Consider the following 15,228-nt stretch of genomic DNA (forward strand, 5'->3'; position numbering starts at 1 on the left):
AGCAGATTCTTATCTAGGATTTCATTTGGGAAAGGACTTTAATGAAATTTGCCATAATCCAGTTCTCCTTCATTCTTTTTAGAATCATGGAACGGCTTAGGTTGGAGGGGACCTTAAAGATCATCCAGTTTCATCCCCCTGGCCTGAGCAGGGCTGCCCCCCAGCAGCTCGGCTGCCCAGGGCCCCATCCAACCTGGCCTTGAGTGCCTGCAGGGATGGGGCACCACAGCTTCTCTGGACAAGAGGCTCTCTTCTCCAGTTTTCCCAAACTCACAGGGACTGGGTGACCTTGAACAATTCCTGATGATTTCAGGTTTAGTAATCACAGGTATTCTCAAACACAAACCCTACAGATCCACATTAGTTGTACAGGTATACCAAAGAGGAAGAAGAAATAATTCCCTATAATGTGAAAGACTGTCTGACAGTGTCACAGGATGATGAACGGTACCACTTGGAAATTCATCCCTGTAATTAAGTCAAGCAATTCTGAATATGAACTGACCTTTAAAAATCATCAGCTATTTATCAATTTTCAAAGAAAAGGCTGAAATTACTGGTATTTATAAAGTTATCACAATTTGCATTTAGGCAGCAACAGTTTTAACAGCAGGATGGAAATACACAAACTATTAAACAGGCAAAACAGGCAAGTATGATAATAAACCAAGAGAAAAGAATAGATCCAGAACATAGGAGTTTTGATTAGGAGATGCAGAGACTTGAAGCTTGGTATGAATTCTTCTAATCTTATGCCCCTGTGGTTCTTGGAATAAGCACTGGAGGTGTGAAGAGCTATATCCATCTGTGGCGTAGGTAGGTCAGGATGTTCTGAGGCAGCTGGAAATTGCATATCCTGAGAAATCTCATAGCAATCTCCCCAATAACAGCCAAAGCTAATACAGGGCAGTTAGAAAACCTATAAAACAATCCTATTTTTTCTTATTGTAATGAAAGGAAGTGATTTCTGACACAAATATCAAGCTAGAATATTGCCTAAATATTTCTGTCTGAAAGAGATGAGTCTTAAAAAATGCGAATATTAAAAGTTGTGGGATTAAAGGGTAGAGGGCCTGATGACTATTGTCCAGTGTCCATATGCAAATGCACACATCTTGTTCTTCTGTCATAGAAAATAGTCTTGACTTCCTAAGCAAGAAGAAATGGCAGCTAGATACATTATGTCACCTACCCCTGGAGGGATTGTAAAAATTCTAAAAACGTTTTCAAGAAGACCACTTCTAGCAATAGAGACAGCTAGAGTGTGACTGCATGACACATATCTAGTATGTTCCATCAGTTGGATATTTATGTGACCAATCTGCAATGAAGACATTACAAGTATTGTTGTTGCTATAGTTACAATAGCCTCGTTGGCCATATATTGTGTCACTTTTGAATTGCACTTATTTACTAGAGAAAGCAGCAATTTCATCAATTATTTATACAATTCCTGTTTCTTTCACCCTTCATTTCCATTCTGAACTTTCACATAGTCACTTCACTTTTCCATGGTTCTTTGAAGGTGACTTGTGTAGTTCCAGATTTGACAAACATGAAAACAGCATGCAATAATTTCCTACTGGAAAATACAAAGCTTCATATGATATGTGAATAAGAATTCCAGACTCTGGGTTTTTTATTTGATAAATACAGAATCAATGTAAACAATTTTCTTATCATTATATTCTCTAAGAATGGAAGCATTATATTTACGAATGAACACATTGGCAAGAGCATGTGGTATAAATTAGAGGAAGTTTTTATTATATTCATTATTTTAGTATTTAGTAATTCAGTCATCTTTTGGTGTAAAGCTCATTATATTCCTCAGTAATCATACCGATTTAATGCTGGCTTACTGACAATAGCTAAGATATACTTGTCCTGTATGTGGTATCCTAGGAAAGTAATGAAGATAAAGGAAAATAAGAAATTGCCTCTTAGTTGGATTTATTATTACAGTCTTAAAATGTTTTTAAATACATTACAATTAAGTTGTCTACAATACTGGCAAAAACAATATGTCTAGAAAATAACATCAAAATTATTGATTACAAAAAGTGCTCCACATATTTCAACACAGCATTGCAAGAATTCTGCCTTTTATAGAGTGAATAAAGAAAAATAAAAGTACCATGCACTTCACTTGACTGAGCTTTTTGTGCTGTGCTGTGCTGTGCTGTGTTGAGGCATGTGACAAGGAGAGCTGAGGAGTGACACGGTATGCAGGCTCTGTAGGAACAGAAAAAGGGCACATCTGGATTCAGCTCAAAAGCCAGAAGTTTGATTGGTGCATGCCTTCAGAGAGACATAAAAATCCCCCTCCCCTCCTTTTTTATTTTTTAATCACAGTGGCAGGAACATACAGTCAAGAATCACTTCAACAGATAAGAATGGCATGCAGAGGACCATTCTCATAGTTTCACTGTAGCCTCTCTGGGCAAAGAGATTGTTTTTTATTGGAAGCATGTTATTGATTTATAAATCTATCTGCCATGATCTCTCCAATGTTATGGGAAAGTACATAAAAAATGTATCAACAAACAAACAAATGAAAAGGACCACAAAGTAACAATAACCAAACCCAACAATGGTGCTATTTGATTCTGAGGAAAACCAGTAACTTGTTACAGATTCTTGATGACCAGAAGAGCATAGGCTTCAAAGGACAAGACTTTACAAGAAAACAAGTTCCAAGTTTGTTGTTTCCAACAACAAACCAAGGTATGTTGCTGTGTTCCACAGAAACAAAAATAACATAGTGGGTGACCATCCCCTCACACTCAGCAAAATTTCAAGGACCTGCAGAGGCTGCCCACCCATATTGTGTAGGCTACTTTCCTCCTACAAAATGAAAAAGTACTTTCAATGTGGATGGGAATACTTAGCCTTAATTCTGGTATGAATAAGTAATACAAGCAGTGATGGTGAGGCAGCATGACCTTCATAAGGGCCTAGCAGGTCTACTTAGGGTTTTTGGGACCTCTAGACATCACTGTGCTTCAGCAGGACTGAAGCTTATGCTTCCCTTCGCTCCCCTAAATTATTAGTTAAATTATTTCTGTCATCTTGGTGCAGCATCCCAAGAGATGGAACTTCTTTATTACCATCAGATGACAGCCTAACTCAGTTCAATTTTAATCCTTCTGTAAAAAGAGACTAATCTCTGCTATGAAGTTGTATTCAAGGGTCTCCTCCAAACAGTCCACGGCTCCTCTATGTTGACTCTGCAAAACAGAAGGAGGCTGTTTGGATATGATACCCACCCTGTTACATCTAATGTTCCATCCTAGATTCAGGCTGTTTGAGGAGTTCCCTTTCACACAGATGTTTGTGCTTATTTATGGACTGTATTACCCCAACCTGTCAGATTTTCTGACATTTAGAGCCATTATAAATGGAGCAACATTTGCAGCTTGGGAACAGGAGGCTGACACCCAGGACAGTTGCCACTGTAGCTGCACAGCCCTCTTCAAGCATAATCTTATTCTAAGCTGCAAATGTATATTGGTGTCTCTTACTCATCTTGACACTAAGCTGGAAAGAGCTATGAGGGCTGCTAACCTCAGCATCATCTTATTTCATGTGTGAGTAATAATTCCATATTCCCTAGAGGGAGATGAATGCTAATGGCCTGGAACCGAGAGGTGCTGAGCACTTAAAAGCATCTGCTGTAGTCATCTTCTAGTGCAGAAGGCACCCTAACAATTACGGATGCTCCTTCTCTTCCTAGGATTATGACATAAATATGGTTCTGTTTTCCTGTAGTTAACAAAGGACTTTCACTGTCTTTTACATAAAGGGAAAGTAATAATATGGTGCCATTTAGATGACTGCTCTGTGCTGTTCAGATGGGCTTGTCTGTTACACTTGGCTTTTTTTTCAGTGAGGCTGAATCAAAGGGATATGAGCAGTTCACCTAATACCATGAACACACACAGTGACTTTCCAAATATTTGTCAAGTTATGCCAGAGTTCAGCCAAATGTAATCTTGTGTGTCTTGCTAGTTCATGGCAACTCTTAAAAGCGCTGATTAAGAAATAGTTGCATTTCTCTGAGACAACAATTATTAAGATTCGTGAGTTCCAAGAGTGATAGCTAATAGTTTTCTGTATAGATTTTCTCATATTCTACACCAAATCAGCAAAATCTAAATTTTTTAAGACACTGATAATTGATTTCCCATTGAAGCAAAAATTATTTCAAAAAGGATAAAACTTTTTTTGAGGGAAGTTTCTCCTTTCAGTTCAAGACAATCCAGCACTTAACATTTTAGATTACTCATAAATGTTAAAAAAAAAAAAAATAATTTGTTATAACATATTCAATTCATAGAATTTTTATACTTTGTTATTCTTGCAAGAGAGATAAGTGGGAACAGAAACCAAATTGCTGTATTATAGCTGCCTAGGAAAAAAAAGGAAAAAATCATTAGGATGAGGCTGAACATTTTTCAGGATGACTTAAAAGAATTTGGGATTTCTCATACATCAATCATCTGATTGGAAATGTCAATATATAAAAATTGGATGACCCAAATTTCTGGATTTGAGGCTCTTGCCTTCTGAAAGGTGTTCTCTTTCCTACCTCTTATGTTATTGCTTATTTTTTAGGTATCACTCAAGTGATACCAAACTCTTTTACTCTTGAGAGAGAAAGATTCTTTTCCAACTAAGTTGTCTTAGATTCATAGCCTTCAGTTTTATCAGGTGAACAGATGATCAAGTAACATTGCAATGTTCTAACGTATAGTAGTACCTCAGAGGAATAGAGCCAAAAAGATCAAGGGAGGACTATTTCATTCCATTTTTTTTCAGAATTCTTACACTCAGTTTATGCTAGACATATTCACTAAGCTTAATGCAATATTGTACTTTTGAACCTTAAATAGTGAAAAGCCTTCTTAGTGAAGAATTTTGTTCAGCTCAAGGTACTTAAAACCTCTGCTTTGCCCAAATAAATCCAATAAATGGGCTAGTGAGATTTGTGCAGAATAGTATGTATTTATGGATGAAGACCTTGCCACCAGCCTCAACAAATGCCGTGCGGGCCCATATATATAATGCTTTTAGTGGAATTCCTTGTAAGGAAGGCCTCTGGGCTTGCCACCAGAAATCAGGAGCCATTACTGTTGGAAATACTAGCATTGTAAAGACATACCAGCCTAAGCTAAAAGTAAACGATAACATTTTATTTGATTTTCAACAGAGATAAGTACTTGAAGCTGCCACAGCCAGATTTATGGGTACTCAGCACTTCTGAAAGTCAATTCATTTAGCTCAGAATTTTATTTTCCATTATGTCCTCAATAGTAGCATCACTTTGTATGACTTTGATAGCACAACAGAGCTAGATTTAGCTTTTGGCCATATGACCTACTTTGGAAATATTTTCACAGTCAATTACTCTTTTGGCTTCTCTATCATTTAAGACTGTAAAGTTTTTTTTTTTTTTTAATTAAAATCTATCATAGGAAAGATTTTACTTTCTCCCTGGCCCCAAAACTGCCAAGGAACTGTGACTATATGAGATGAAAAAGAACTGAACCAACATTATGAAGACTTCAAGTTACAAATAAGGTATCTCTATTTTTATTTAATCTGAAAAAATAATCTTCTAAACCATTCAGTAATGAGAGGCTTCCACAGAGGTCAGTGGGACTTTCTAAGCACAGAGTATTTTGAAATTGAAGTTATATATTTCCATGCTTAAAATACTGATCTAGGATCCTTACAGATTTTTTATGTGAACAGTTCTGATATGATATGTGAGATCTTGCAGGGGGCAAATGAGAAACTGTTCATTGTTGCAATATAACTCAAAGAGAAACTTTTTGGGTAGAGTGAGTTCTTAGTTTCAACACTGCCATCAGAAATCAATCTGATTGGCCTTTTAAAGTGATCATTAAATGTGTAACTCGGCGGCAAAGGCTAGAAAGTTATAAAATGTAATCCTCAGACATCTTTAATTTTTCTTTCTCTTGAGTATTGTATTTTTCATCAGTAAAACCAGTAACTAGTATACAAATAAATATAAATTATATGAGCACATGTGAAGAGGGCAGTAGGTAAGTTATTCAGCCAGAAAACATTGACGCAATCACCATGTCTGGCACTCTTTGCAGTCTAATGATCTAAACCTTTCTGGTACTTATCCATCAGTGGGCTCTTAACAGATTCAGACATCTCCTTCTCCATTCATTTCCCATTTTGTTTCCATGTGTTTGACAGAGAATCAACCATTTCTATCCTCTAAGATGTTTCCAGACTCCAGCCTGAAAAATGCAGTTTGTGACATGTAGCTGATGTCAGACTTCTTAAATCCATTCTTGTTTCATCTAAAGCTTCCCTTTGAGGGGGAAAAAGTCAGCATGGAGGAAAAATAGTCAAGGGACAGAGATTTAACTACAGTGTTTTGAAAAATGCTTCCTATGGATAACTGAATTAAGAACCTGCACTCATGTCCAGCACTCCAGCTGCTGGATCTAGTTATGTGCATGTCTTCTAGGCTCAGGTGCACATCTAAGTTTCCCTTCTCCCTGTCAATATTCAACAGTTTTGGTCAAGCTGAGAAACAGCTATTTTGTGTTTTAGTTTTAAAGAATGAATGACCTATTTTTCGGAAATGCTTGTCAATCTGTGTTGATTAGAATGATGAATGTAAATGATTAAACAGTCCTCAGACCATGACTTCAGCTGCAAACAGGTAAACTTCAGGCACAGGAGGAGCTTTGTGGGAAAAAAACTTAGCTTCTCAAGGAGCTAATTGGGATAGACAGAAGTTTTCTCATTGTATCATATTAATCTAGATGTCTGTATTTTCTCCACATGTTACTCTGTTGATACCAAAGTGATTTTTATTCAGCATTTGTTCAGATTCTCTATGTAATGCAACAAAAACAGGACAATTTCTTTGTCCCTTGGAGCACTAAATTAAGATAAGACATCATGATAAAATAATGTTCTTTTCTAGCAGAGCGTCATCCTTAAGCATCTTCATTATCTTATTTCTCTATTGTACTATACAATGGTCTCCTATTTCCTGAGCTGAATCTACCATGCAGACTAAAATGTACACCAATTTAAGTGAGTTTAAGGATATATTTTGACAATTACTGATGTAGCCCTCTGTATGACCCAACTGTTACATGACAGAGGATTAGTCTTCTTATAATTCTTATTTAAAAAGTTAAAATTGATAAAATGGACCAGGTCCTGCATTATTTGTGTTGATCTTTGCTCTTTCATGCCTCATATTATTTTGTCCACTTGACATTATCACAGGCTGCCTAAAAAGAAATGCAGTTCTAAGGGGAGAACACAGCTTGGCTGATTTGTTGAGATGTCTAGGTTAGTTCTTAGCTTTCATTCTAAGGAAAATAATAATAATAATAATAATAATAATAATAATAATAATAATAATAATAATAATAATAAATTACATATTTTTTTGTTACTTGACCAAAGTCAGAGAATTGGAAAACTCTTATCTCCTGCTTTAACTAAAAAGAAAATAATGAGGATAAATTTTTGTTCTCTATAGATGAGATGCTGATATCTTACTTTTGTAGGATCACATCAATGTAAATTTACAATGACTGAAATAACTGATTCATATGAATTGTGTTAGAGTAATACCTGACTTTGATTGCCAGTCTCCACAACAAAAATTAGCAGATAGTTTTCATGTTTTTCACCATTGTTTTTTCTCTGAGAATATTGCACAAGCAATAAGTATCTTAGTCAATTTCAAAAAAAAAAAAAACATAAAAATTGTCTGAACTGATTATAGCTTTAAGAAAAATTGCAAAATAACATTGTTTGTCATTGTTACACCACATGAAGCTTGAGTTTGTCTCCAAGATTAAATATATTCTTTAACTGGGACTGTTTGTTCCCATCATTCTAGCAACATATTTACTATGCAGAAGAGGGAGCGTATATATTAAATATACACATAGATTCAATTTTACTGGTGTTTCTTCAAAGAATATCTTCTCTCATCTGTAGACTTATAGAACTTGGGATTACAGTTTTTGCTATACAAAGGTCATTGTTCTAAAACTGAAATCAGATGGAATGCATGGATTTTTAGAATTGAAGGTTCTCTATTTAGAATGTTTGCTAGTGATTCTCTTGATTTTTCAATAACATCTACAAGGAATTGATCTTATATGAGACTTTTCATCTGTAATCATTTCAGCCATTAGAACGGCATCATCTTACATTTTTACATCCAGAAATTCCACGCTGTTTTTTAATGGATACGTTTTGTATATAATGAACTGACATACCTGCTTAATCAGTATAAAGTTAGTATTGCCAAATTTCTCCTGCTCTGAATTACAGGGATATCATTATTCTATATTTTCAGTTTGTTTATCTCACTTTAGATCAAGCTTTCTATCCAGTTGGGGCTAGTTAAAGCTTTTGCTATAGGTCCTGTATAAATACTGTGCTTTGGTACACAAAATCCCAACTCTAAATGGGTTGGGTCACCCTGAGAAGAAGGTATATCAGCGGGTACATGTTCCTGTTGTTCTCAAAACCTAAGTTCTTTTATCCATCTGGCAAACAATACAAGCTCTGTCCACTTTCTTTTTGCACAAATGGAATTATGTTCTTAGATTAAGATAGCTGGTAGAAGAAAAAGCTTGTGGCAAATTGTAACTTCCTGGAAGAGACAGTTAAAAAATGAGTAGATAAAAGTCATATACAGTACAGTCCTTTGCTTACAAAGCAGACATTGACAAAACTACTAGAAATTAGTACTAAAACTGTGGAAAGAAACAGGAGTAGGAAAAGATGCTTATGAAGCAACCATTCTTGAGAATTATACATTAACATAAATTCACATTAGCATAATCTCACATTTTCTAAGTTGGAAAGGGCAAGACAGTGTTAGAATAGAACTCAATTTATTTAGAAACCAAATCAAGCACAAAATTCTTCTATAAAAACTACTTACACTCTGAAGAGAGTTATTGCTTGAGTCATAATATTGTAATTTTATATAGAAAGAAAAAAAGAGAAAACTTTATTTCCTTTTCCTCTGATATGTATGGAGCCCATAGATAAGCTACAGAAAAAAAAAAAAGGTAATATAAAAATCTCATACTATAGTATACGACCACAATTCCTTTGCCAAAGCACAGCTGATCCAGTGCATAGAAGAGGAATACCAAAGAAAAATGGTTGGAATTACTTGACTCCAGAAGTTAACAGCTCAGGAAAATTTTAAGAAACTATTTCAGCTGACTTTCAGCTCTTAGAAAAGAGTAAAATGAGAGAGTGAGGGAATCATATATCCAACCAAAATTCAAAATTTGGCAGAATTAAATGTTTTTTATCTAGTTTATTCTACAGCAATTCTGATCTTGAATTTACAAAATAAATTCTTCATAGATGAATAAACACTATAAATTCAATTTCTCAGCATCACAGATCATATTGTTCTACTATTTCTATCTATATTATATGACAACTGTAATCTTATTGCATAAAAGAACATGATCTTTGCATTAGCACACACCTAAAAAGCAAGATCAGTCTACTAATGCAGGACACATTTCAGTAAAAGTTATGAAAGATAAAAGTTTCAAGATGAACATTCTTAAAGATGTGGACTCCTCAGTGAAGTGAATAAAAAGAAAAAATCAAACATCTTCTTGCCAGTGTTACATCAATAACTCCGTCTGTATCTGAAACAATAACTGATTTTTGAAGTGTTTGGTGTCCAGAAGAATGGAGCACTACACCGGTGACTTACAGTTGATTCTGTGCAATATGTGCCCAGACATCGGGTGACCTGTAGTGAATATTCTGTTACAGCCCAGCCCAGACATACCCAGGCATAGCCTGCAATGTGCTAGCAGGCCCTGACCATGACCATTCCAGTGAGCATGCTGGCTGACCCCACCACGCATACAACCACATACAAACCAGTACTGCTGTGCATGACTCTGTCTGAATTAACGTACTAGTGCAGGCTCAGAGAAAATTGTCATCTTAACTAATGACAGCTTTTGGGATTAACTCCATCATCAAATAGTGCATCCAGTATTGGAGCTTTGTCAGTGGCATGCTATCTTAGACAAGAAAAAAGTAAGTGACAAATTATGCTGCCTTTGGTTTTCTCTGGCAATCTTATAAAAACTTTTATCTTGAAATAATGGAAAGGGTGAAAAAATATACAGTCCTGGAATTCTGACTTTTTTAGATTCAATATCAAATAATTTGAAGGCTGAAAAAAACCACACGAGCCCCAAGTGAAATATACACAGGCTGAAAATCTCCCTATGATCTAAATGCTGTTTATCTCCATGAATAAATACAATACAGAGGATGAAACAGAAATCTTTAAATGGATTCTGAATATGTTATTTTCATAATCATTTCCATGCTCTCTGGAAATGACTTTGAAAGTAACTTCATAAACTACTCTCTGTTCTAAATAGATAGCACAATAATTCACAAATACTCCCTTCACCTTTCCAGCATGGAACAGAGTAATAATCAGCCTTGTTTTTCTGATCAGACTGTTTTCTTTACACGTGGAAGTGGGAATAGCACAGCTTAAATTTCCAAGCACCTATAATTTTCCTGTGAATATTAATGCATCTCCAGTGCCTCAAGAGCCCTTGAGCAAGAAGGCTAACAATGAGAAACAGACAAATTGTGTCGTCACTAATTTTCAAGGAAGTCTTAGCCAGCAAACTATAAAACACATAGTGGCTCTGTTGTTAAGTAAAGCTATATGAATGCATGTTTTTGCTACACACAACTCAATCTAATACTGTATGATGTTAGACTACTTTATTGCACAGTTAATAGCTTCCAAGGAAACAATGAGTTAAGCAAATATTTTCCTCTGAATGTATATGTAACATGACACATGAAATTTCTTCTTGACAAACACCTCCTTCATTCACTAGCTTCTTGGTTTTGAAAAGTCACTCAGAAAACTGCCTCTCCTGTACAATCAATGAATAAAAGGATTTTGTAAGAGGGAATCCATAGAAAAGAGAAAAGGTTTTCTGTTGATAATAAATAATTCAGCACAGTAAAAATGAAATCTAACCAAGAAGAAATACAAGGATTGTCAGGTTTTTTGGGTAGCTGAGCAATGTAATGAGGATGCTATACATTTAGGATAAATATAAAGCACTGAACATGGAGAAAATAATTGTAACCATACATAATTAATAGTCTCTGGATTAGCTGCTGACCCTCAAAGAAAAAAAAATATGATATTAACTATAGTAGTTGAAAGGGTTAGATAATAACTTAATAATGGAAAAAATCAATCAAAATGGAAAAAAGCAGAGAAGAGTGAATAACAGAAAACATGACTGTGACACGGTGAGCCTGTAATATATCATCCTGAATGCTTTATGTAATCCCTTCTCCCAGTCTCATCTCAGGAAAGGATATTATACGACTTGAAAAGTTGAGAGGAGAGTTACAAGGCAAGACAACTACTTGGAGAGGGATTACATCAAGTAGGATTCTTCAGCTTTGAAGTATACAACTGTGGAGTCTACAATAGATGCAGAAGATATCACCTGTAGGTTGGAGAACACAAACAGAGAATGGCATTACTTCTTGTAATATAAAGCTAAGAGTCATCACAAGAAATTAGCAGGCAGAAGGGTCAAAGTAAAGAAAGAGCACATGGTTCAAGTACAGCATTTATTGCCATGGAAAATAGGAAAGACCAAAAGTTCAGAAAGGCCCAAAAAAGCAGTTTGGTAAATCCATCATTGGGTATGCTCTGGGTTGTGCAAATTCTAAGCCACAGTGCTAGGAAAGCATGCTACTTCTAGTGGATCTAGGTCTTACATTCCAGGTCTTGGTAGATCACTCTTAGAGGAAACAGATGGACCTCCATAATAACCAGCTGTAGCCATACACGTTCTTCTCTCATGACAAAATCTTTGTGTGCACTGAATGAGGTGTTTCAGGTGTTCTGGATAACAACTTTATCCCCATAGCCTGAAGGTATCACTGTGTGAAGATATCTGCAAAGTAGAGCCTAAGATATGGGTTATGAGGCGATGAGGCAGTTTGTGTGAGCTATCAGCACTAGGAGATGTGAAGCTGGTGTGATCTAGGACAGGATAACCGAAGCGAATTTGGCTGTTTGACTCCAGCAAATTCACACAGATCTGTAAGTTTTCAAAAAGTCAGTTTGCTGAGTAATACAGCCACATCGTGTTGTGCAGTAAAGGGTGCAGTTAAAGGACAACTGTGCAGATTGAATTAAAATTTTTCAGGAACACTTTCAAACAATTTGTATACTTCTCCTGACTCATTTTTCAGAAAACTAGAACTATTTTTACTAAAAAGCTTTCCATGAAAATTCAGCCTGAATTTTACAGTAAGCATTTCTAAGTGTAGCAAAGCCATAAAGCAGTGAAATACATTTTAAAAAGAGGGTACTGCAAGCAATTTGAGAACTCATTAGACCTTACATTTCAGACTAGGACAAAGATATATGAGATGCTTCTTTGATAATAAAAGTGGTTTAATTCTGATTCTGCTAGAACTAACATTTTAAAATACTCATAAATCACAGAACTAGATTTTGAGACACCTTTACTCTGAAATTGGCATGTCTGTATCAGAAAAGTTCTTGTGTGGAGAAGGCTGTAAGGCTGTACCAACTTTCACTTCTGACCCCTTGGAAAGGAATCCAGTCTTCTAGCCTAATTTTCCTCTGAAACTGAGTTTGAACAAAATGCCACGCAACAAATTAGAAGAACTGATTCTCTACAAATGGCAAATGCTATTACGGAGGTGGTAACCTCCAGCAGAATAGCCATGTTGACAGCTGGTGATGAGTATGTCTTAAACTACTGCAACAAGATTTGCTGATCTTTCAAAGACCTTGGAGGAATTAAATAACAGGCTGAATGGGGATAAGTTACCCTTCACAACAATGCAGCATTTAGCTTCACCAGCTGAGGACGAATCTGCAATCTATTCCCACTGTAAAATACCATTCCCTGGAGCTATCAATTCTGAATGTCACATAAGCAATGACAGTGTTAGATCAGGGATATTTACTGCAGTCTGGTTGAGGCTTGGTTTAGTGGTGGAGAAATTGTCCAGGAGCAGGATGGCGTACAGTGAAATGAGGGGAGGCATTTGTTTCCCTTCGCTGACCAGTTCTTGGAATCAGGAGAGAGCTGCAGAGAGCAGGGAACACACCTATATACGTTTAATGGTGACAATTAAGATGCTTTATGAAAAAGCAAGGAGGACTACTTGTGAAAGCGGTACTGCTGTTATATACAAAAGGAACTGTTTTTTGTCAAGCAAGCACACAAGCTTGTTCAGTGAACTTGAAGTTTAGGAATATTAGCCCTGCACAGCAACTCAGAAAATCCAAACGCAACAGATGTGGTTTGCCTCTCCCACATATCCATCTCCCCCTCCAGCTAGCTGTGCATGGTTAAAAGTTGTGGTCATTAAAGTGTCAAGTGTTAATGCCATAACATCATGTGGTTTTGTTACATGTCAGTTCTCTAAGAAGAAAAAAAGTGACCTAATCTCATCTAAAACAGAGTAGCATTTTTAAAATAAATGTCACAGATGGCAACAACTTGGATTCATGATGTTGTCAACTGTCATCTGTCATACACTGTTAATACTAACACTGTCAAAGCCAAATTGCAAAATTAGACCCCTGAATTCACACACACACAGAAATATGTATATGGATATTTATAAATGTAATTAGTATATGCATATGCATATTCTAATACTAATTTTTAAATAGACTCTTTGCTTCCAGTACTCAGTATATCGATAAATAGAAATTCCTTAGACGTAAAATCATATTCCAATTTATGTATTCTAGATCTTAATTCCAAAACCTTTAAATAGCTTTCCATGAATTGTTTCACATTCTTGTGGTAGCAAGAAGCATGTGAAAAGAGAGACTGACCCACTAAATATTTAATCAAGTAGCAATCAACCATAAGGAGAATTTTACTGAGAAATGATGGTTTCTTTGTCAGTCTTTTTTTATAATTATTTTTTCAAAGATCAATTAAAGGCCCGAATAACTGTCAAAAGAATACTTTTTACAGATATCTCAAGCAGCAGAAAGGAACTGTCAGGTTTGAGTCAATATATTCAGAGTTCTGAAACAGCCAAACTAAAATGATTTATCTTAACTAAAATTTGAAGTATGTAATAAAAGACAATTGCTGCTCCAAAGTACAGAAGGGTAGCAATTTTTATAATATATGTTTAAAATTCCTCTTACTCATTCAAATGGAAGAGAGAAGAGATGTTTACATCTGTACCTGGCTGAAACTGTCATTATTAACAATAAAGTAGAATGCCTGTGTGAGACGATGGGCTATAACTGCTATATTCTCTGATGCTTTGAACATCTACCTACAGATAAAGCATATATAAGAAGAGAGATTCGATTACCAGTTTCTTTTGATCTCCAACGTACTTCCAGGGGAACTAGTCATGGGGCACTATATAATTAGAGAAAGATTTAAGGATGTTACAGCAACAGAAAATGAGGTGTTGTACCAGTCAGTAAAAGTAAGGTGTATGAAGGATGAGGAGGAGAATAATTAAATGCACAAACACTTGGTAGGAATTTATAATAATTCCAGTGATCTGATGTCAATGCAGCCAATTAAATGAAGTCCTTTGTTCACAATGTAATTCCAAATGCAAAGAAAATACTATGCCAAGTAAGCACACAGAACAGGACAATCAGCAGTAGGAAGAACACGATAACGATTTTGTATGCAAAAAAGATGCAGTCTTTCTATTATTCTTGCCTGGAATAACATGTAAAGTATGCATAATAAAAAAGCACATAGGGTCAGAGAAGAGCGATAAGTGTAACTGGGTAAGAAAAAGCTCTCGCAGAGTTTGAAAAGACTAAGAAAGCCTTCAGAGTATTTTAAAAGCAAATTTTCCTAATTCAAGAGTTCTGGAACATTCAAAATTAAAAAAAAAAAAAAAAAAAAAAAAGAGAAAATATTTTATCACCCAGTATGGGTGTGCAGCCAAACTGAGGAACCCATTACGTACAGTCATTTTTACTAGAAGTAACAAAGATTCAAAAAGCAATTAAGGTTTTATGTGTGTACAAACAGTATAATATGCTGCAAGAAGGAGGTCAAACCATTGCATCAGGATCTAATCCTTTCTAATCATCTCCAGCTCAGACAAGGCCAGAACTGGGTT

The sequence above is a fragment of the Phasianus colchicus genome, chromosome 3 (assembly GCF_987193195.1).
Source record: "Phasianus colchicus chromosome 3, bPhaCol1.hap1.1, whole genome shotgun sequence".
NCBI classification, from domain to species: Eukaryota; Metazoa; Chordata; class Aves; order Galliformes; family Phasianidae; genus Phasianus; species Phasianus colchicus.